Raw genomic sequence first — 22,466 nt, forward strand, 5'->3', positions numbered from 1 at the left:
CCATCTTAATAAAGAATTCTACCATATTATGATCACTCTTCCCCAAGGGGGCTTCGCACAACAAGATTGCTAATTAGTCCTTTCTCATTACACATCACCCAGTCTAGGCTGGCCAGCCCTCTAGTTGGTTCCTCAAAATATTGGTCTAGAAAACCATTCCTACTACACTCCAGGAAATCCTCCGCTACCACATTGCTACCAGTTTGGTTAGCCCAATCAAAATGTAGATTAAAGTCGCCCATGATAACTGCTGTACCTTTATTGCACGCATCCCTAATTTCTAGTTTGATGCTGTCCCCAACCCCCAATCTCACTACTACTGTTTGGTGGTCTGTACACAACTCCCATTAGCATTTTCTGCCCTTTGGTATTCCATAGCTCCACCCATAATGATTCCACATCATTCAAGCTAATGTCCTTCCTTACTATTGCATTAATTTCCTCTTTAACCAGCAACGCTATCCCACCTCCTTTTCCTTTCTGTCTATCCTTCCTGAATGTTGAATACCCCTGGATGTTGAGCTCCCAGCCTTGGTCACCCTGGAGCCATGTCTCCGTGATGCCAATTACATCATATCCGTTAACTGCTATCTGCCCAGTTAATTTGTCCACCGTATTCCGAATACTCCTCGCATTGAGGCACAGCGCCTTCAGGCTTGTCTTTTTAACACACTTTGCCCCTTTAGAATTTTGCTGTAATGTGGCCCCTTTTACTTTTTGCCTTGGGTTTCTCTGCCCTTCACTTTTACTTTTCTTCTTTCTATCTTTTGCTTCTGCCTCCATTCTACTTCCCTCTGTCTCCCTGCATAGGTTCCCATCCCCCTGCCATACTAGTTTAACCCCTCCCCAACAGCACTAGCAAACACTCCCCCTAGGACATTGGTTCCGGTCCTGCCCAGGTGCAGACCATCCAGTTTGTACTGGTCCCACCTCCCCCAGAACCGGTTCCAATGTCCCAGGAATTTGAATCCTTCCCTTCTGCACCACAATATTCAAGCTTGGGCTGATAAGTGGCAAATAACATTCGCGCCATAAGTGCCAGGAAATGACCATCTCCCCTTGATATTCAATGGCATTATCGCCGAATGCCCCACCATTAACATCCTGCAGGTTTCCATTGATCAGAAACTTAACTGGACCATCCACATAAACAATGTGGCAACAAGAGCAGGTCAGAGACTGTGTATTCTGCGCTGAGTGTCATGCCTTCAGACTCCCTATAGCCTTTCCACCATCAACAAGGCACAAGTCAGGAGTGTGATGGAATACTCTCCACTTTCCTGGATGAGTGCAGCTCTAACAACACTCATGAAGCTCAACACCATCCAGGACAAAGAAGTCCGTTTGATTGGCACCCCTTCCATCACTTTCAACACCATCACCTCCATACTCCCCTCCAAGTCACACATCATTCTGACTTGGAAATATGTTTTTTTTATTCGTTCCTGGATGTGGGCAAGGCCAACATTTATTGCCCACCCCTAAATGCCCTCGAGAAGGTGGTGGTGAGCCGCCTGCTTGGACCGCCGAAGAACTTGTGGTGAAGGAACTCTCACAGTGCAGTGAGGGAGGGAGTTCCAGGATTTTGACCCAGCAACGATGAAGCAACGGCGATATATTTCCAAGTCAGGATGGTGTGTAACTTGGAGGGGAACTTGCAGGTGATGGTGCTCCCATGCACCTGCTGACCTTGTCCTTCGTGGTGGTAGAGGTCGCAGGTTTGGGAGGTGCCGCCGAAGAAGCCTTAGCGAGTTGCTGCAGTGCATCTTGTAGATGGTACACACTGCAGCCATGGTGCACCTGTGCGTCAGCTGCCCTTGTCCTTCTAGGTGGCAAGGGTCGTGCGTTTGGGAGGTTATTTCAAATTGTGTACATTGTACTCAAGTAACATCTAATTTGTTTATCAATGCAGTATGCATATTTTATATAGTTTTCTCACACTATTGGTTATTAACAAAGGTTGACCACTGTAACTTGAACCGATCAATGAAAGCTATGGTCTAGTAAAATTTAAAATATCATGATATAAAGATACTAAAGAGATGTTATTTTTTTAATGCTGAATGGGACATGCATTGACCTTAACATAAAAATAAAATGAAGTTTATAAAACATGTTTTTATATTTCACTGGTTTGTAAAAATTACTTGGGCGGTCCCACTCTAGTTCTTAGTGAGACATGAGCTCCATGGAGAAAAATGCTTTTTATTCAACATAAGTTGACAATGTCACTCAAGAGAGGCTGATGTCAGAAATCAGAAAATATACATTGGTATATAGGATTGCTCTCCTGATGTTGAGATAGAACAGAGATACCTTCACTCTGCATTTAACTCTGCTACACATGGCCTGATAATGTTCGATGCTGACATTGGGTGACAGGGTTTTGTTTCCCATCCAATTTGTTTCACCTTGATAGATATATGTAAGGACAGGACTATTGAATTATATTTAATTAAATACTTATGCCAAGTTAAGATGGTAATGTTAAATCTAGTTTCTAGAGCTGTGAAGTACAGGTTGGAGAGGATTGAATGTTTTAATTATAATTCCTTTCTTTATAATTTAGACCTTCAAAAATGTAAATAGGTATTTTCTTTCAGTTATTAGGAACTGTTCCTGCACACATTCCCACTCTAATATAATTCATAGAAAAAAATAGCACGGTAAATATACATTTCAATTCAAATAAATGAGCACCTATGCTCAAATTCTGTCTGTTGACTTATTAAAATTTTATATTAATGTTTAAAGATACTTGTACTTGAAAATTTATTATTGTTGCAGCTGTCATCCAAATAGTTGTGTGTATTCGTAATTCAGAATTCGTAAAGGAATTTTCCTGTCAGTATGAACCCCAATAAGTCTATTGTTTTAATTACAAAATAAATAAATCCAACTTGCAGACCTTCTGTTTAGTCCCTTAAATAACAAATTGTAGTTTTCTTTTTATTAATTTTAACATGCCCTGATTCTTCCTCGGAGGCAATTTAAAAAAATAATTTAGTTGATATCCTGTCGTATTATTCATGAATAAACACAGAGGTATTAGAGAGGAATGAAGTACCTTCTTGTGTGTTTCTCTCATGAAAGTGAGTCCCTTTGAAGTTGTAGTGTGTTTGTTACAAAATAAAGCATTTTTGTCTATGTTGGATTATTTTTTGATTCTTTCTTGCTGGTCACAACACACTACTAACTTTCTGCAAGCCTTAGCGAATATAAATTATGACCTGGTATGCCAAAGGCACTGATGCAAGTTGTTTGCTGCCATGGTCCTTTGGTGGGGGACACAGGTCACAGATCCTTCAAAGTGTTTGGTGTATTCCCCAGGGAGGGGTCAAGCCAATCTCGCTGACCAAAGAGAAATGTGGTTTTCAATTATTTTTGTTCTCCTGTAAAATGACAACATCGTGTGATACTATGTGATATATTCCCACAATAACAAAGAATCCTGGTTCGACTCCTACCTTTCAGTATATTTTCTTAAAAATTGATAAATAAAGGAAGACACAGGTTTGTAGGGGATGCTGCATCCACTTATAGGAATGGCCAGTAGCAGAGAATACAAGTATAAAAATTCAAAAAACATAACAATGCGGCTGAGCCCTGATATTTCTCTTACCTATTTGAAATTAGGAGGGAGTCTTCAAATCTAACCATTAGAGAAAGAGTTCAGTGAAATTATACAGTCGAAGATTACACCCATCAACATCCTATTTCGCATCAGTCTATAGAACTTTGAAGACCATGGTTCCGAACGTCCTCATTTTTTATCACAAAATTGCAATTGTGGCAGTGGACCAAATGTAGGGTTGTAAATTGTGGAACTTGTTTCTGCTAGGTTTCCATCCCATCTTTGAGCAGTCCTCCTGGTGTCCTGGTCAACATTTATCCTTGAACCAACACCACAAAACCAGATTACCTGGCCTGGTCATTTATCTCATTTCTGTTTGTGAGACCTTCCTACATAATATTTGGCTGGCACATGTTGCTACATTACAACAGTGATGATTACACTTCAAAAGTACTTAATTGACTGTGAGTGCTTGGGATGGTCTGAGGATGTGAAAAGTGCAATATAAATGCAATTTATTTCCTCACATGGATACTCCGCAATCTCGATTTCCCCAAGGAGGGTTTGGAGATTGGTCTCACTGGAATTGTGAGCTCTCCTTCTGTTCGTCCTTGTATAATATTTGTCCATTCTTTAGCAGTCTGTGCTAGTTCCTCCAGTGGAAGACATATCCAAAAAGCAAAACAAAATCACAGATGAACCATCCAATGCAGTTACCGGAGAGTCAACCCAAACATTTTCCTTCTTACTTCCTACTCTCCCAGCCTACTTTTGCAAATCTCAGTCAGATTTTGCATTTTAAAGCAGAACCCAGATGTACATTGACCCCCTCAAAGGTGTAATTACTGACTCCCTCCCCCCAACCCAGGAAATTAGATGCCAGTGCATTATTCTGCTGCTAAATTGTAGGTACAGCCAACTCTCGATGATCCGCACACGGATCCAACGGGAAACCGCTGTAACGGGATTTAAAATTCTGTTGCTAACAAGTGAAAAGACAGCTCCAAATAATTTAGAAAAATCGCCTTCCAAACACTGTGCTCATTTTCTCTCTCTCACATTCTCTCTCTCACACACTCTCTCACTCACCGTAAAAATCACCCTCCTCTGCCCTTGCTTTGCTGGTATGTGTGTGCGCGCTGCTGCAGCTGCTGTCTCTTGCGGCTGCCGCTGACGTTGGGAACGGGGGCAGTGCCGGCACCGGGTTCCAGGCACAGAACCTGTACATGCATGCTGGTAATGTCCATCTTTTGTTCCTGTTTGTAGCTGATTGTATTGATTCATTAAAGTTTTAACTTATAAATTGTAAACTCGCCCTAACGATTGTATTTATTCATTCAAGTTTTAACTTTAAAATTTAAACTCACCCTGGAAAAATCGTTTACCCAGAAGAGCCCAATCCCCGAGGGACCCGGATAATCGAGAGTTGCCTATATTTGTCGTTTGGCAAATTGTCGCATCCACTTTGGACCTAAAAAAGATATAATAGGGTACTTTCTCAATGGTGAAAACCTAAAAACAGTGGAGGTCTAAAGAGACTTGGGAATCCAGGTTTATAGATTATGAGCAGGTACAGAATATAATCAAAAAGGCTAATGGAATGCTGGCCTTTATATCTAGAGGACTAGAATACAAAGGGGTAGAATTCATTCTTCAGCTATACAAAGCCCTAGTTAGATCACACCTGTAGCACTTTGAGCAATTCTGGGCACCACACCTTCGGAAGGATAAATTGACCTTGGAGGGAGTGCAGCGTAGGTTTTCCAGAATGATACCTGGACTCCAAGGGTTAAATTACGAGGAGAGATTACGCAAACTAGGGTTGTAGTCCATGGAATTTTGAAGGCTAAAGGGTGATTTGATCAAAGTTTCAAGATATTAAGGGAAACAGATAGGGTAGATACAGAAAAACTATTTCCACTGGTTGGTGAGTCTAGGACTAGAAGGCATAGTCTAAAAACTAGAGCCAGACCTTTCAGGAGTGAAATTAGGAAATATTTCTACGCACAAAGGCTGGTAGAAGTTTGGAACTCTCTTCTGCAAATGGCAATTGATGCTAGATTAATTGTTAATTTTAAATTTGTGATTGATAGATTGTTGTTAACCTAAGATATAAGATATATGGAGCAAAAGTGGGTATTTCGAGTTATGTCGCAGGTCAGCCATGGTCTCATTGAATGGCAGAACAGGCATGAGGGGCTCAATGGCCTACTCCTGTTCCTGTGTTCTTATATTCCTGTGAAGTTACAAAGTCTAAGTGATGATAATTAAATTACTATTCAGGCTGGAGATCAGGACCCTAGCTTTGTTTGCGGGACAATCAATTAAAAGCCTGCGGACATTGTGGCTTCACAATTTTATGTTCTTGGAGAAAATTTTTAGTACATTACAAATGATTGCCTTTACTTCTCTATACTTAAAACAAAAAGTGACAAGACATTTGCATTAGACAGTATGTGATGCTTGAAGTGTGATGTACAGAAAGGGGGAAAAATTTGGGGTGTTTGTGTCTCCCGTTAACACCCCCGGGGGCCCCTGCCTCGCAGCTGTTGGGGCGGTACCGAATTTCGCCCCCAAAATGTCTGCATCCCTGCAAAGTTTTCATGATATTTTAGATAGAGCGATCTGCACAGAGCATGATTAAACACTTGAACAGAGTGTTTTACCTAGGGATTTGGAACAAGTGGGAATTTGGAGAAGAGCGGGAAGGACCTAATTGGAGGCGCTATCAGCGGTGACGGAATCTTCGATAATTTCCAAAAAACAAGAACTTATGTCACACACCAGCAGAAGCAGCGGCAGCAGGGAGAGGATAAAGAGCGGCCCGAGAGTGTACCTGAATGAAAGCAGCGGCAGCTGCGAGGCTCCAATTCAAAAATCACAACAAAAAATCTAAGTGATGTCACAGGAGAGCAGGTAGATGATTGGTTGGTGAGTATTACAGCTTTTTTGTGCTCGCTAAGTTACGGAAGGGTGTTAAAGAGCTGAGAAATTAACTTGCTAGTTCTTATTAAATAACTTAAACTAGATAAAATAATCAAACAAAATCAGAATATCGATTGAATAAAAGCTTTAACAAAGTAATTAATAAATAAAACCAGGTTAGAGATGGCAGGGCAGGTAGTGTGTCGTAACTGTAGCATGTGGGAGTTTGTGGAGAGCATCGCGATCCCGAGCAACCACATCTGCAGTAAGTACCTGCAACCCGAGAAACTTCGGTTCAGAGTTGTTGAGCTGGAGTACGAGCTCTGGACAATGCGATGCATCAAGGAGGGGAAGAGTTACCTGGATACTTTGTTCCAGAAAGCAGTCACATCCTTTAGGTTAGGTAGTATTTTAGAGTTAGTCAATGGTCAGGGTCAGGAGGGTATGACTGCGAGTCAGGAAGGTATGGGGTCTCAGGATATAGTGATGGAGGAGCCTCAGCCCTTGACCTTGTGCAACAGGTACGAGATACTTGCTATCTGTATGAGGAAAAGGAGGGAGGATAGGCAAACTGACCACGGCACCCTGGTATAGGGGGCCATCCAAGTGGGGAGAGAAGTAAGGAATGTGGTAGTGTAGGGGACAGTATAGTCGGGGAGATAGATACTGTTCCCTGCAGCCGCGAAAGAGATACCCGAAGGCTGTGTTGCCTGCCAGGGTTAAGGATATCTCCTCACGTCTGGAGAAGAATTTGGAGTGGGAGGGGGAGGATCCAGTTGTCGTGGGCCATATAGGAAGAATTAAGAATGAGGTTCTGTTGAGGGAGTTTGAGGAGCTGTGATGTAAATTAATAAGCAGATCCTCAAGGGTAATAATCTCTGGATTACTACTGAGCCACACGCAAATTGGCAGAGTCAAGCAGATCAGAGAGTTAAATGTGTGGCTCAAAGAGTGGTGTGGGAAGAAGGCGTTTCAATTCATGGGGCACTGGCACAAGTACTGGGGAAAGAGGGAGCTGTACCATTGCGACAGCTCCACTTAAACCGGCTGCGACCATCATCCTGGCAAATCGAATAACTAGGGCTGTCGATGGGGCTTTAAACTAAAAAGGGGGGGAAAGGGTCAGCTGAGGGGAAATTTAGATATCTAAAGAGAAAGGTCAAGGCAATAGAGCAGTGTAGCGATTTGGGTGAAAATAAGCAGAGTGTGACAGGAAGGGACAGAGAGTTTAACAGTAGCAGTGCAGCTGAGAATAAGGTCAAAGCAGAAAATAATGGTAAAAATTTTAAATTAAAGGCTCATCAGAATGCACGAAGCATTCATAACAAGATAGACGAAGTAGTGGCACAAATAGAGATAAGTAGGTTTGATCTAATAGCCATTGCAAGGTGACAAAGGTTGGGAACTAAATGTTCCAGGGTACTTGATGTTTCGAAACGACTGGCCGAATGGAAAAGGAAGAAGGGCGGGGTAGCCCTGATAATAAAAGATTACATAAGAATAGTAGAGAGAAAGGATCTCAGCTCGGAAGATCAGGAAGTTGAATCAGTAGGGATGGAGATAAGGAATAACAGAAGAACATAAGAAATAGGGACAGGAGTAGGCCATAAGGCCCCTTGAGCCTGATCTGCCATTCAATAAGATCATGGACTCAGGTCCACTTCCCTGCCCGCTCCCCATAATCCCTGTTCCCCTTATCATTTAAGAAACTGTCTGTTTCTGTCTTCCAATGTATTTAATGTCCCAGCTTCCACAGCTCTCTGAGGCAGCTAATTCCACAGATTCACAACCCTATGAGAGAAGAGATTTCTCCTCATCTCAGTTCTAAATGGGCGGCCCCTTATTCTAAGATCATGCCCCCTAGTTCTAGTCTCACCCATCAGTGGAAAAATCCTCTCTGCATCCACTTGTCAAGCCCCCTCATAATCTTATACGTTTCGATAAGATCACCTCTCATTCTTCTGAATTCCAACGAGTAGAGGCCCAACCTACTCGACCTTTCCTCGTAAGTCAACCCCCTCATCCCCGGAATCAACTTAGTGAACCTTCTCTGAACTGCCTCCAAAGCCAAGTATATCCTTTCATAAATATGGAAACCAAAATTGCACGCAGTATTCCAGGTGTGTGGCTTCACCAATACCCTGAATAGCTGTAGCAAAACTTCCCTGCTTTTATACTCCATCCCCTTTGCAATAAAGGCCAAGATACCATTGGCCTTCCTGATCACTTGCTGTACCTGCATACTATCCTCTTATGTTTCATGCACCAGTATCCCCAGGTCCCACTGTACTGCAGAATTTTGCAGTCTTTCTCCATTTAAATAATAATTTGCTCTTGGATTTTTTTTTCTGCCAAAGTGCATGACCTCACATTTTCCAACATTATACTCCATCTACCAAATTCATGCCCACACACTTAGACTGTTTATGTCCTCCAGCAGCCTTTTTATGTCGTCTTCACACGTTATCTTTCCTCTCATCTTTGTATCGTCAGCAAACTTGGCTACATTGCACTCAGTCCCCTCTTCCAAGTCATTAATATAGATTGTAAATAGTTGGGGCAGAAAACACTAGAGGGAATAGTATATAGGCCCCCTAACAGTAGCTATACTGTTGGACAGAATATTAACCAAGAAATAGTAGGAGCTTGTAACAAAGGTAATGCAATAATCATGGGGGACTTTAATCTTCATATAGACTGGACAAATCAAATTAGCAAAGGTCGTCTGGAGGACAAGTTCATGGAATGCATTTGGGACAGTTTCCGAGAACAGTATGTCATGGAACCAACCAGGACACAGGCTATTTTAGATCTAGTATTGTGTAATGCGACAGGGTTAATTAGCAATATCATAGTAAAGGATCCTCTGGGTCAGAGTGATCATAATAGAATTTCACAGGCATGTCACTCTCAAACTTAATAAGTCCAAATCAAGAGTCTTAAACTTAAATAAAGCCAATGAACATAACATAAGAAATAGGAGCAGAAGTAGGCCAATAAACCCCTTGAGCCTGCTCCGCCATTCAATACGATCACAGCTGATCTGATCCTGACCTCCACTCCACTACCCCACCTGCTCCCCATAACACATTATACTCCATCTACCAAATTTTTGCCGACTCACTTAGCCTATCTATATCCCTTTCTAGATTCCTTGCGTCCTGCTCACAACTTGCTTTCCCACCTATCTTTGTATCATCAGCAAATTTAGTTACATTACACTTAGTCCCTTCATCCAAGTCATTAATATAGATTGTAAATAGTTGAGGCCCCAGCACTGATCCCTGTGGCACCCCACTAGTTACAGTTTGCCAACCTGAAAATAACCCATTTATCCCGACTCTCTGTTTTCTGTTAGTTAGCCAATCCTCTATCCACTCTAATGTATTACCCCCAACCCCGTGAGCTCTTATCTTGTGCAGTAACATTTTATGTGGCACCTTATCGAATGCCTTCTGAAAATCCAAATACACGACATCTACTAGCTCCCCTTTATCCACCCTGCTTGTTATATCATCAAAGAACTCCAGTAAATTTGTCAAACATGATTTCCCTTTCATAAAACCATGCTGACTCTGCTTGACTGCATTATGATTTTCTAAATGTCCTGCTACTACTTCCTTAATGATGGTCTCCAGCATTTTCCCAATGACAGGTGTTAGGCTAACTGCTCTATAGTTTTCTGCTTTCTCTCTCCCTCCTTTCTTAAATAATGGGAATAAGGGGTTATGGGGATCAGGCAGGGAAGTGGACCTGAGTCCATGATCGGATCAGCCATGTTCGCATTAAATGGTGGAGCAGGCTCGAGGGGCTGTATGGCCGACTCCTGCTCCTATTTCTTATGTTCTTATGTTAAATAGGGCCATTATTTTTGCGGTTTTCCAGTCCGCTGGGAACTCTCCAGAATCCAGGGAATTTTGGTAGATTACAAACAATGCATCCCTATCTCTGCAGCCACCTCTTTTAAGACCCAAGGGTGCAGGCCATCAGGTCCATTTGTTTGCCAAGTACTTTTTCTCTAGAGATAGTGATTGTTTTAATTCCTCCCTCCCCCCACCAATAGAAACATAGAAACATAGAAAATAGGTGCAAGAGTAGGCCATTCAGCCCTTCGAGCCTGCACCGCCATTCAATGAGTTCATGGCTGAACATGCAACTTCAGTACCCCATTCCTGCTTTCTCGCCATACCCCTTGATCCCTCTAGTAGTAAGGACTACATCTAACTCCTTTTTGAATATATTTAGTGAATTGGCCTCAACAACTTTCTGTGGGAGAGAATTCCACAGATTCACCACTCTCTGGGTGAAGAAGTTTCTCCTCATCTCGGTCCTAAATGGCTTACCTCTTATCCTTAGACTGTGACCCCCTGGTTCTGGACTTCCCCAACATTGGGAACATTCTTCCTGCATCTAACCTGTCTAAGCCCGTCAGAATTTTAAACGTTTCTATGAGATCCCCTCTCATTCTTCTGAACTCCAGTGAATACAAGCCCAGTTGATCCAGTCTTTCTTGATATGTCAGTCCTGCCATCCCGGGAATCAGTCTGGTGAACCTTCGCTGCACTCCCTCAATAGCAAGAATGTCCTTCCTCAAGTTAGGAGACCAAAACTGTACACAATACTCCAGGTGTGGCCTCACCAAGGCCTTGTACAACTGTAGTAACACCTCTCTGCCCCTGTACTCAAATCTCCTCGATATGAAGGCCAACATGCCATTTGCTTTCTTAACCGCCTGCTGTACCTGCATGCCAACCTTCAATGACTGATGTACCATGACAACCAGGTCTCGTTGCACCTCCCCTTTTCCTAATCTGTCACCATTCAGATAATAGTCTGTCTCTCTGTTTTTACCACCAAAGTGGATAACCTCACATTTATCCACATTATACTTCATCTGCCATGCATTTGCCCACTCACCTAATCTATCCAAGTCACTCTGCAGCCTCATAGCATCCTCCTCGCAGCTCACACTGCCACCCAACTTAGTGTCATCCACAAATTTGGATATACTACATTTAATCCCCTCGTCTAAATCATTAATTGGTAATAGCCCCTTGATTACCAATTATTGGGAAGCTTTTAGTGTCTTCTACCGTGAAGACTGATACAAAATATTTGTTCAAAGTCTCCGCCATTTCCGTTTCCCATTATTATTTCCCCAATCTCTTCCTCTAAGGGACCAATGTTTACTTTAGCTACTCTCTTCCTTTTTATATACCTGTAGAAGCTCTTACTGTCTGTTTTTATATTTCTTGCTAGTCTATTCTCATAAGCTACCTTCTCTCCCTTTATCATTTTTTAGTCGTTCTTTGCTGGTTTCTAAAAAATTCCCAATCCTTTGGCCTTCCACTGCACTTCACAACATTATATGCCTTTTTTTTCAATTTGATACCATCCTTTACTTCCTTAGTTAGCTATGCATGGTTCATCCTTCTCATAGAGTCTTTCTTTCTTTCTTTCTCACTGGAATATATATTTGCTGGGTGTTATGAAATATCTCCTTAAATATTTGCCAATGCTTTTCTACAGTCTTATCCATTAATATATTTTCCCAGTCCACTTTAACCAACTTTGCCTTCATACCATTGTAATTACCTTTATTTAAGTTCAGGACATAGGAACATAGAAAATAGGTGCAGGAGTAGGCCATTCGGCCCTTCGAGCCTGCACCACCATTCAATAAGATCATGGCTGATCATTCACCTCAATACCCCTTTCCTGCTTTCTCTCCATACCTCTTGATCCCTTTAGCCGTAATGGCCATATCTAACTCCGTCTTGAATGTATCCAATGAGCTGGCATCAACAACTCTCTGTGGTAGAGAATTCCACAGGATAACAACTCTCTGAGTGAAGAAGTTTCTCCTCATCTCAGTCCTAAATGGCTTACCCCTTATCCTTAGACTGTGTCCCCTAGTTCTGGACTTCCCCTACATTGGGAACATTCTTCTTGCATCTAACCTGTCCAGTCCTGTCAGAATTTTATATGTTTCTATGAGATCCCCTTTCATCCTTCTAAACTCCAGTGAATACAGGCCCAGTCGATCCAGTCTCTCCTCATATGTCAGTCCTGCCATCCCGGGACACTAGTTTGAGACCTAGCTTTCCCACCCTCAAACTAAATTTGAAATTCTACCATGCTATGATCACTCTTCCCAAGAGGATCCTTCACTTCAAGATCACTAATTAATCTAGACTGATTACACATAGATCTAAAATAGTCTGCCCCCTGGTTGTTTCCACAACATATTGTTCAAAGAAACCATCCTGCATATACTCTATGAACTCTTCCTCAAGGCTACCTTTGCCAATTTGATTTGTCCAATCAATATGAAGATTAAAATCGCCCATGGTTATTGCCGTACCTTTCTTACAAGCCTCCATTATTTCTTGATTTATACTCCATCCTACAGTGTGGCTACTGTTTAGGGGTCTGTAAACCACTCCCACCAGTGACTTCTTTCCCTTATTATTTTTTATCTCCACCAAAACTGATTCTACATCTTGACTTCTCACTACTTCTCACTATTTCTCACTACTGCACTGATCTCATCCCTTATTAACAGAGCTGACCCACTGCCTGATATAGATATGAGAGGTGAGTTGGCTAGAGTAGATTGGAAAAATATATTAAAAGGCATGGCAGTAGATAAGCAGTGGCTAGAATTTAAAGAAATATTTTATAATTCTCAACAAAAATACATTCTAACCAAAGGGGCAGAAATTTGCATGGTTTCCAACTTCCGTTAGAGCCCTGTGGCAAAAATTGGCCAGCGCCCCATGAGGCCACCACAGGCGATGTCAGCACCAGCCTTGCGGGTCACGAACCGGGCCACACTCCTCTAATGGGTGAAACTCACCATTTTGATTTTTCAGCTGACTTACTGGTCCGGTCTTCCGTAATATTTGTGGCCACGGCACTCCGCATCCCCGGTGGTTAAGTGGAGGTCCCTCAAAACCACTGCAGAACTCGCAGCGTGCCCTCCCCTTTAACGAAGGGGGAGGGACCTGCGATCGCATCAGCGTTATGCGGAAAGGCCGCGTAGCGCTCCAACACACCCGAGGTTAGCGCCCCAGACCCGCACCCAACATTGCGTTGCACTTGCTCCTGGGGACAGTAAGCCAAATTTAGGTCACAGGGTGGGACTTCCTCGCAGAAAGTCCCACCTTGCCAAGGTTACTGCCCCCAAATGGGGCAATAGGCAATTTTGCTCTCAAAAACTCCACGGGAAAAGTGATCTGTAGCTAACTCAAGAAGTTAAGGATAGCATTAGATTGATCAAAGAAGTTTATAATGTTGCGAAGAATAGTAGTAAGCCTGAGGATTGGGAGAGTTTCAGAAACCAGCAAAGGATGACCAAAAAAATTGATAAAAAAAGAAAAAAATAGAATATGAGAGAAAACTAGCAAGAAACATAAAAACAGATTGTAAGAGCAGAATTCTACAAGTATGGAAAAAGGAAGAGCGTAGCAAAACTAAACATCGGTTCCTTAGAGGCTAAGACAGGAGAAATTAATAGGGTGAATAAGGAAATGGCAGAAACGTTAAACAAATATTTTATATCTGTCTTCACACTAAAAGACACAAAAAGTGTACCAAAAATGGTGGGGAATCAAGGGTCTAATGGCAGTGAGAAACTTAACGTAATTAATATAAGTAGAGAAAAAGTACTAGAGAAACCAATCGGACTAAAAGTCAACAAATCCCCTGGACCTGACGGCCTACATCCTAGGGTTTTAAAAGAGATGGCTGCAGAGATAGTGGAGGCATTGGCATTGGTCCCAGCAGATTGGAAGGTAGCAGATGTAACACCACTATTCAAGAAAGGAGGGAGAGAGAAAACGGGGAACTACAGAGCATTTAGCCTGACGTCAGTTGTCAGTTGGAATTCATTGTTAAGGAAGTGGTATCAAGGCGCTTAGAAAATCATAACATGATTGGGAGTCAACATAGTTTTATGAAAGGGAAATCATGTTTGACAAATTTATTAGAGTTTTTTGAGGATGTAACTAGCAGGGTAGGTAAAGGGGAACCAGTGGATGTAATATATTTGGATTTCCAAAAGGCATTCAATAAGGTGCCATATACAAGGTGCCACAAGATAAGGGCTCATGGGGTTGGAGGTAATATAGTAGCATGGATAGAGGATTGCTTAATGGACAGAAAACAGAGAGTTGGAATAAACGGTTGGCTGGCTGTAACTAGTATGGTGCCTCAAGGATCAGTGCCAGGGCCTCAGCTATTTACAATCTATATAAATGACCTAGATGAAGGGACTGAATGTAATGTTTCCAAGGCTGATAATACAAAGTTAGGTGGGACAGTAAGCTGTGAGGAGAACACAAAGAGTCTGCAAAGGGATATGGACAGATTAAGTGAATGGGCAGTAAGGTGGCAGATGGTGTATAATGTAGGGAAATGTGAGGTTATTCACTTTGGTAAGAAGAATAGAAAAACAGAATATTTTTAAAGTTATGAAAAACTTTTAAATGCTGGTGTTCAGAGAGATTTGGGTGTTCTCATGCAATTAACACAAAAAATTAGCATGCAGGTTCAGCAAGCAATAAGGAAGGCAAATGGCATGTTGGCCATTATTGAAATGGGATGGAGTGTAAGAGTAAGGAAGTCTTGCTACAATTGTACAGGGCCTTGGTGAGACCATACCTGGAGTACTATGCACAGTTTTGGGCTTCTTATCTAAGGAAGGATATACTTGCCTTGGAGATGGTGCAACCAAGGTTCACTAGATTGATTCCTGGGATGAGAGGGCTGTCCTATGATGAGGGATTGTGTAGAATGGGCCTATACTCTCTGGAGTTTAGAAGAATGTGAGATGATTTCATTGAAACATACAAGATTTTGAAGAGGATTGACAGGATAGATGCTGAGAGGTTGTTTTCTCTGGCTGGAGTATCTAGAACTAGGTGGCATAGTCTCAGAATAAGGGATAGGCCATTTAAGACCAAGATGAGGAGGAATTTCTTCACAGAGGGTTGTGAATCTTTGGAATTCTCTGCCCCAGAGGGCTGTGGATGCTCAGTCATTGAGTATATTCAAGGCTGAGATAGATAGATTTTTGGACTCTAGGGGAATCAAGGGATATAGCGATAGGGCGGGAAAATGGAGTTGAGGTCAATGATCAACCATGATCTTATTGAATGGTGGAGCAGGCCCGAGGGGCTGTGTGGCCTACTCCTGCTCCTATTTCTTATGTTCTTATAGATTTACTAATTGAATTTATTGCTATGTACATAAAATGAAGATATTTTTCAGTGTTATACATTTCTTCCCATCTTCCATAAAAATAATTAGTATATCGTTGCACGAACATTATTTATGATTGTAAAGTTTTTGGCAACTTTAAGATTTTCCTTTACTTTCCATTTTTTACATGTTGGGAAATCTTTCCAATTTTTTTATATGAACTTTAATGGACCTCAGTCGTGAAAGCTATTTTTCAGAAATGAGGCTACCTAGAGAAATATCTATTGCAATATATTTAGTTCCACATAGTCTGCTTATGGAACTGTTAAGTTTCAGGATTTTTGATCATTTTTTTCTTCCCAGAGAGGATTTTAGTTTAAACAAAAGTAAAATACTGCAGATGGTGGAATCTGAAATAAAAACAGAGAAAGCTGGAAATCTCAGCGGGTCAGGCAGCATCTGTGAAAAGAAAAACAGAGTTAACGTTTCGGGTCGGCGACTCTTCGTCAGAACTGCTGAATGTTCGAAAAGAGCACATTCTTAAGCACTGAAAGGGGGAGGGGAAGAAGGAACAAAAGTGATAGGGTGGAAGGCAGAAGAGATTAGAGAGACAAAAGGGATGATGGCCGAATTGAAATGGTAATGACAGAAGTCAGAAAAAGGTTAATCTGGATAGGGTGTGAATGGCGTAGCAATGACCAGCTGCCATTATAGACAAAGAGAAAAAAAGAGAGAGCAGTAAGAAGAAAAAAAACATAAGATGGGGGGTGGCGGGGGGTCGGGGGGTGTGGGGGGAGGGAGGGAGGGAAAGGGAGCCAAAGGTGGCCAGAGGTAATGCTCTGAAATTATTGAACTTCATGTTGATTTTAGTTTCTTTGGGCTGAATTTTCTGTTATCTATAGCCTCAGTTAGCAGCCATCGGGGACGTTAATGCGAGCATTGGAGCTTAGCTTTTAGCCCCTGATGGAAACTTCATTTCTGATTCACCAGGGGCGCAAACCATTAGCGTCTGGCTGCTGACAATCACTCCGATCAACACGCACGCTTGCGCCCGATCGCTAAATTCGGTGCATGCGCCTCATTGAGCACCCGACAATAACAATGTCTGGCTTGCAGAGTCATTAACTGGTGGCTACTTAAAGGGATGAGGAAGCGCTTCCCTCAGAGGCCACAGTCAGTGCAACGTTTACACAGAGCACGGTGCGTGAGCCTCCGAGTTTGCAACGGCAGACACACGAAACAGTTCAGCGTTGGAAAAAGTAATTTGCTAAAATTTGATGGGTGCATTACCATGCCGCCAATGTCGCATTGTACATGCTTTAGCAAGCTGGCATCAACAGAGAAGGGCTGTTGGCCATGTTGGCAGCTGAAGGAGGACAGCCCTTAGAAGTTGGTGCAGGAGGCCATATCACTCACGGCTTCACCGGTGGCAACGCTCATACCTAGACCTGTCCGAAGAGCAGTGTGTCCGAATGCTGCGCTTCTGAAAGGAGGTAGTTACAGAAATATGCCATCTCCTGCAGGCAGATCTGCAGCTTCACATCAAAACCGGCTCCTTCCAGGCTGCATCAGGGGACATATGCAGTGCCTGACAATTCGCAGCACATCGCTCCATCTGCGACGTTACATAGGCACTCTATACACGCAGAATGGCTTTCATTTCCTTCCTGATGACCAGGGAGAAAGAGGATGAGTGTGCATGTGGGTTTGCTAGTATAGCGGGCTTCGCTAAGGTGCAAGGAGCAATTGACTGCACACACGTGGTCTTGCGAGCACCATTCCAGAATGCAGAGGTTTTCAGAAACAGAAAGGGATACCACTGCCTAAATGTGCAGCTGGTGTGCGACTACATGCAGCGCATCCTCGCAGTCAAAGCTCACTATCCTGGAAGTGCACATGATGCCTTTATCGTGTGGGAGAGCACTGTGCCTCGATTGTTTCAACCACTCTGCAAGGCCGAGGCTGGCTGCTCGGGGACAAAGGACACGGCCTGGACACCTGGCTATTGACCCCCCTCCACAACCCCACCTCAGAGCCGGAGGAACGCTACAATGCTGCCACCCACAACATCATAGAGCAGACAACAGGGCTGGTGAAGCAGCGACTCCGATGCCTGGACTGCTCTGGAGGCAGCCTTCAATACCCCTCTCACCAAGTCTCACTATTTATTGTGGTGTGCTGCATGCTGCACAACTTGGGCACCATGAGGGCCCAGGCCTTGCCTGTGGAAATCACAGGCACACCTCGGGAGGGGGAGGAGGAGGAAGAGGAACAGGAGCCTGGTGATGCCCCGAATGTCCAGCAACATGACGAGGACCAGCAGCAGCCACAGCAGAGGTAGCATGCCAGTGTTGGCGGCGCGATGGCTATTCGGCAGCGACTCATAAGGGAGCGTTTCGCTTAAATGGAGGTAGCTGAGGGATGCAGCTAATAATGACTGTGCATTCTGCCACGATAATGCCACATCTCCATCACAACTTCGACCGATTCTGATGAATTTTTGAGCGGGAAACGCAAACCTTTTCAAGGCGCTAAAAGTACCGTTCCACCGGGATTAACGCCGCAAGAGAGGCGGGACCAAATTTCTTCACCAGTGTATGTTAAAACAAAGTGAATTCACATAAGTTTTAAAAGAAAGCCACAGGTTGTAAGCATTGAGGGGCCGAAATTTGATTGCTATCGGCAGCTGATACCACCTGAGTGAGGCGGCAACGGGGCAAGAAGGGCTGGCCGGCGGCGTTAGGCGGGGGTGTCGCCTGATGGGAAATTCAATTGTCCTTTTTTAAGGGCGTAAAGATTTGCCACCCTGCCAACTACTCCATGGAAATCCTGACGTCAGTACACGTGCAACGCCTCATTGATGCCGGTCTTGCCAAATTCACTTTTGATACCTCACTTACTGGCTGGCAGGGAACCCACCACAAAAAGTTGCCGTTCACAAGTCATAGTAAAGAATTAAAGGCAGTTGCAGCCGGGCCACAGAGGTCGCAGTCAGTGCTGCATTCTCTCCTCGCAGAGTGCATAGCTATCGGCGTGCTGCGACTACTTAGCTTCACAACTAGTATTTCGCAAACATTGGTGGCTTTCAGATCAGATACATTGGCGACTAGCATATCGCGGCTACCTTCTGCAACTTAATGGGGGCAGTGATGGCACACCATGTTATCCTGCGATGAAGACTTGAAAGGCAATGGCTACAGAGACGGCTTCAGGTCAATGTGGGTGCACACCAGAGGAGAGGCCCCAGACCTTGGGGCAGGAGGCCATACAGATGGAGGGTTTGCCATTCGCTTTATTCTTACCTTGATATGTCCAAGAAACAGTGCATATGAAGACTGCGGTTCCGCAAGGAGGTGGTCACCAAGCTCTGCGACCGCCTGCAGACAGACCAGCTGACAGTGGCACCAGGACTTCGCTATCAGTGGCAATGAAAGCCACAATTGCCCTCAACTTCTATGCTATTGGCTCCTTCCTGTAGACAATATATGCAATATCTTGCAGTTTGCTGCATCGCCAGGTAACCGACGCTCTCTGCAGCCGATGCATGGACTATATAAAGTTCAGCATGGCAAGGGAAAACCAGGATGAGTGCTCCCGTGGCTTCGCCAGGATAGCAGGCATCCCCATGGTTCAGGGGGCCATTGATTGTACGCATGTGGCATTGCGGGCCCCACCTCACAATGGAGAGGTGTTCCACAATCAAAAGGGCTACCACTCCCTCAACAGTCAGCTGGTCTGCGATCACAGGCAGATGATTCTCGCTGTCAATGCACGCTATCCTGGCAGCTGACACGATGCCTTCATCCTGCGGGAGAGCAGTGTGCCATGGCTGTTCTAACCACTGCATGAAACATGGCTGGCTCATCGGTGACAAAGGATATGATCTCGTCACCGAGCTGATACCCCTCTGCAATCCTACCACCCCTGCCGAGCAGCGCTAGAACAGCAGCCATATCACAATCAGGACCATTATAGAACAAACTACCGGGTTTCTGAAGCAGCGTTTCCGCTGCCTTGACCGCTCTGGACGGGTATTTCAGTACTCACCTGATAGAGTGTCCATCTTCACCATTGTGTGCTGCATGCAGCACAACATGGCCATCATGAGGGGCCAGCCATTACCAGCAGGGATGGCAGCTGCACCTCAGGAGGACGATGAGGAGGAAGACGAGGAGCTGCAGCCAAGGAGGAGGCAGTCCAACACTGTTGCAGCTGCAAGGGCTGCTCATCAGAGGCTCATCGTGTATCGATTCCAATGAATGACGCAGGATGTGCTGAATGGCCAGCCTACTCACCTGGCGATCTGCTGAAGACTTCGCGCCCCATCCTCCAAGCCTACCTGTATACAACTGGCTAGACAAGATTGTGACAAAGTAAAATCATTTTTATTTACAACTGAAAGGGGAACCTGGGAATAGCTTGTGTGGTAGGAAAACCAAGGATATCTTGGATAATAGCTTGAGTGGTAAAACAATAGACAAGGCTAAACAAGATTAAGCGAAATGTGATTAAACTAAATCTGCTGACCCCAACTCTCAGTAGTAAATCAGTTGCAATAATGTGTGTCATAGGTCAGACTAACTGCTGACCACAACTATTTATGTGTGCGCACTAGGTCCGTGCAGCGCACTAGGTCCGTGCAGCAGAGCAGGTCTCCAGTTGTCCTGGTTAACCCTTGCCACTAGATAAAGGCCTAACTCTGTCAAGCCCGAGTGGTGGCTGATGTGCAATGGTCACCACAGGTTAAAAAAATCCATGCACAGGCATCTTCCACCCTCTCAATTGGAGTTCAAGATTGGACCATTGGGTTCTTCATTGAAACATCTGTGAACTCATGTGGAAGCAAGTCATCCTCGTTCGAGGGACCGCCTATAATGATGATGATAAAGTGACTGTAAGTGTTATATAATGCTGACTGCAACTGCCTACTGTCTAACTGTTATCGAAACTGCGGTGAACATCTGGTAGTAAACAGGAATTAAGACTCATGATGTAATTTAGAAAGTAGGTGGGGACATTGTACAATGTGTCATTTATGAGTATAAATGTATGTAAATTTCTGTATCAAGTTAGAGAGACTTGGCTAAGGACAGAAAGCAAGTCGTCTCTCCATGCGTGCTATTAAAGACTTTGAACTCTCAATGTCAGACTTGTGGAATATTTCAAAATACTCTACACAACAACAAAAACCATAGTGTGCTGTAAAGAAGCACTAAAGGATGCCATCATCCACAGTAAACAATAACTGAAACCAGACCCCTTGAAGCATTATCATCCACATCCATGTTCAACTATTTACGTTAGTTCATAATCGAACAAGGTTACCATCTCTGGCCACTATCAGACAATGCTGTATTGGCTCATCCAAGTGCAATTATTTATAAGAGTTCATATTCAAGCAAGGTCACCATCTCTGACCACTAGTGCACACGTATTTAGCAGGTCTTTCTTAGTGCTTTCACATCCCTTCCCTTCTCCCCCTCCCACGCCTACTGCTCTTCCTCAAAGGGGTCTCAGTGCCCACAGCAATGCTGGTAGAAGGCCACTCTGTTGGTGCTACTGCCATAGCTGATGGCTTAGCAGGACATTCCCCAGTAGCTCGGGCCTTGGAAGGACTGCAATACCTCAGCATGGGCAGCAGCACACAGTGGTGAATGGGTTGCAGAGAGCAACACGGGCAAGGGCAGAGTGATGTTGTCCTGAGAGAGGACATCACATTCCAACAGGCCCGACATGGTGCTAGTCCTTTGAGGCAGAGCTTCAGCATCTGGAGAAATCTAGGTGAGCACAGATTGCTGCTCTGCTTCAGCAACGTTAGGTCCCCATTGAACTGATGGGGCCCCAGACACGATGGCAGCGGTCAATGCACGCATGGCATCAAGTTATCTCTGCATAAGCAACACGCCACAGAGCTGATTGATGCCACCATGCACTGATGACATGACAGTCTGCAGGCCTACCATTGCGTCAGCCTGGTGCTCAATGGCTACTGCCACATCAGCTATAGCCCATGCCACCATGTCTGGGACCCCATGGTCACTTGAAGCATCCAACATCCATTGGTATCTACCAAGGATGGGCTCGACAGGCTGCTGAGAGGCTTGTGCAACAGTTCAGGCAGACTCCTCCATCCTCACAGCTAGTGCATCGATACTCTCGGGCACCCTTGACACTATACCCAGCTGTGTATCCGCAATGATTGTCTTGCGAGATCCTCTAATTCAGGCTCATCATCAGAGTGCTGCTGAGCATCCCCTCTAGGGACCTGGCCCCCTGCTTTCCCCTCCCCCATGGCGTTGCTGCAGGCCACTGAGTCCCGGAGCATCACCCACCTCCATCTCCCCGACCATGCCTTCCACCACAAAGCTGCTGGCCCTGCTCTCTCAGGCCGCTGGGTCCTCCATGACGTCCAGAGAGGTGTCCTCGTCTCCTCCTCCTCTGTACTGTTACCCGCAGTCGAAGGCTGACTTGAAGGCCCCTAGCCGTCTGAGTCATCATCTGAAAGCACAAAACTAGAGAAGAGTGTTTACCGGCACGGGAGGGGGCCAGGACTGGGAAAGGCATTTGGAAATGGAAACCGGTGAACGATTGTGGTGTCAGGATTGAGTAGCCTGCTAGGGGCTGCAAAGGAACTCAACATACCGTCATTGTCCTGAGGGGCCACCGCATCCACTTGTGCTCTCATCAGGGCCGCTATGCGATCCTCAACAGGAGTTAGGGGTTGCACCTCAGAGTCCCTTCCTCCAGCCCGCATCTGGTCTCA

The sequence above is a fragment of the Pristiophorus japonicus genome, chromosome 4, assembly GCF_044704955.1.
Source record: "Pristiophorus japonicus isolate sPriJap1 chromosome 4, sPriJap1.hap1, whole genome shotgun sequence".
Classification (NCBI taxonomy): domain Eukaryota; kingdom Metazoa; phylum Chordata; class Chondrichthyes; family Pristiophoridae; genus Pristiophorus; species Pristiophorus japonicus.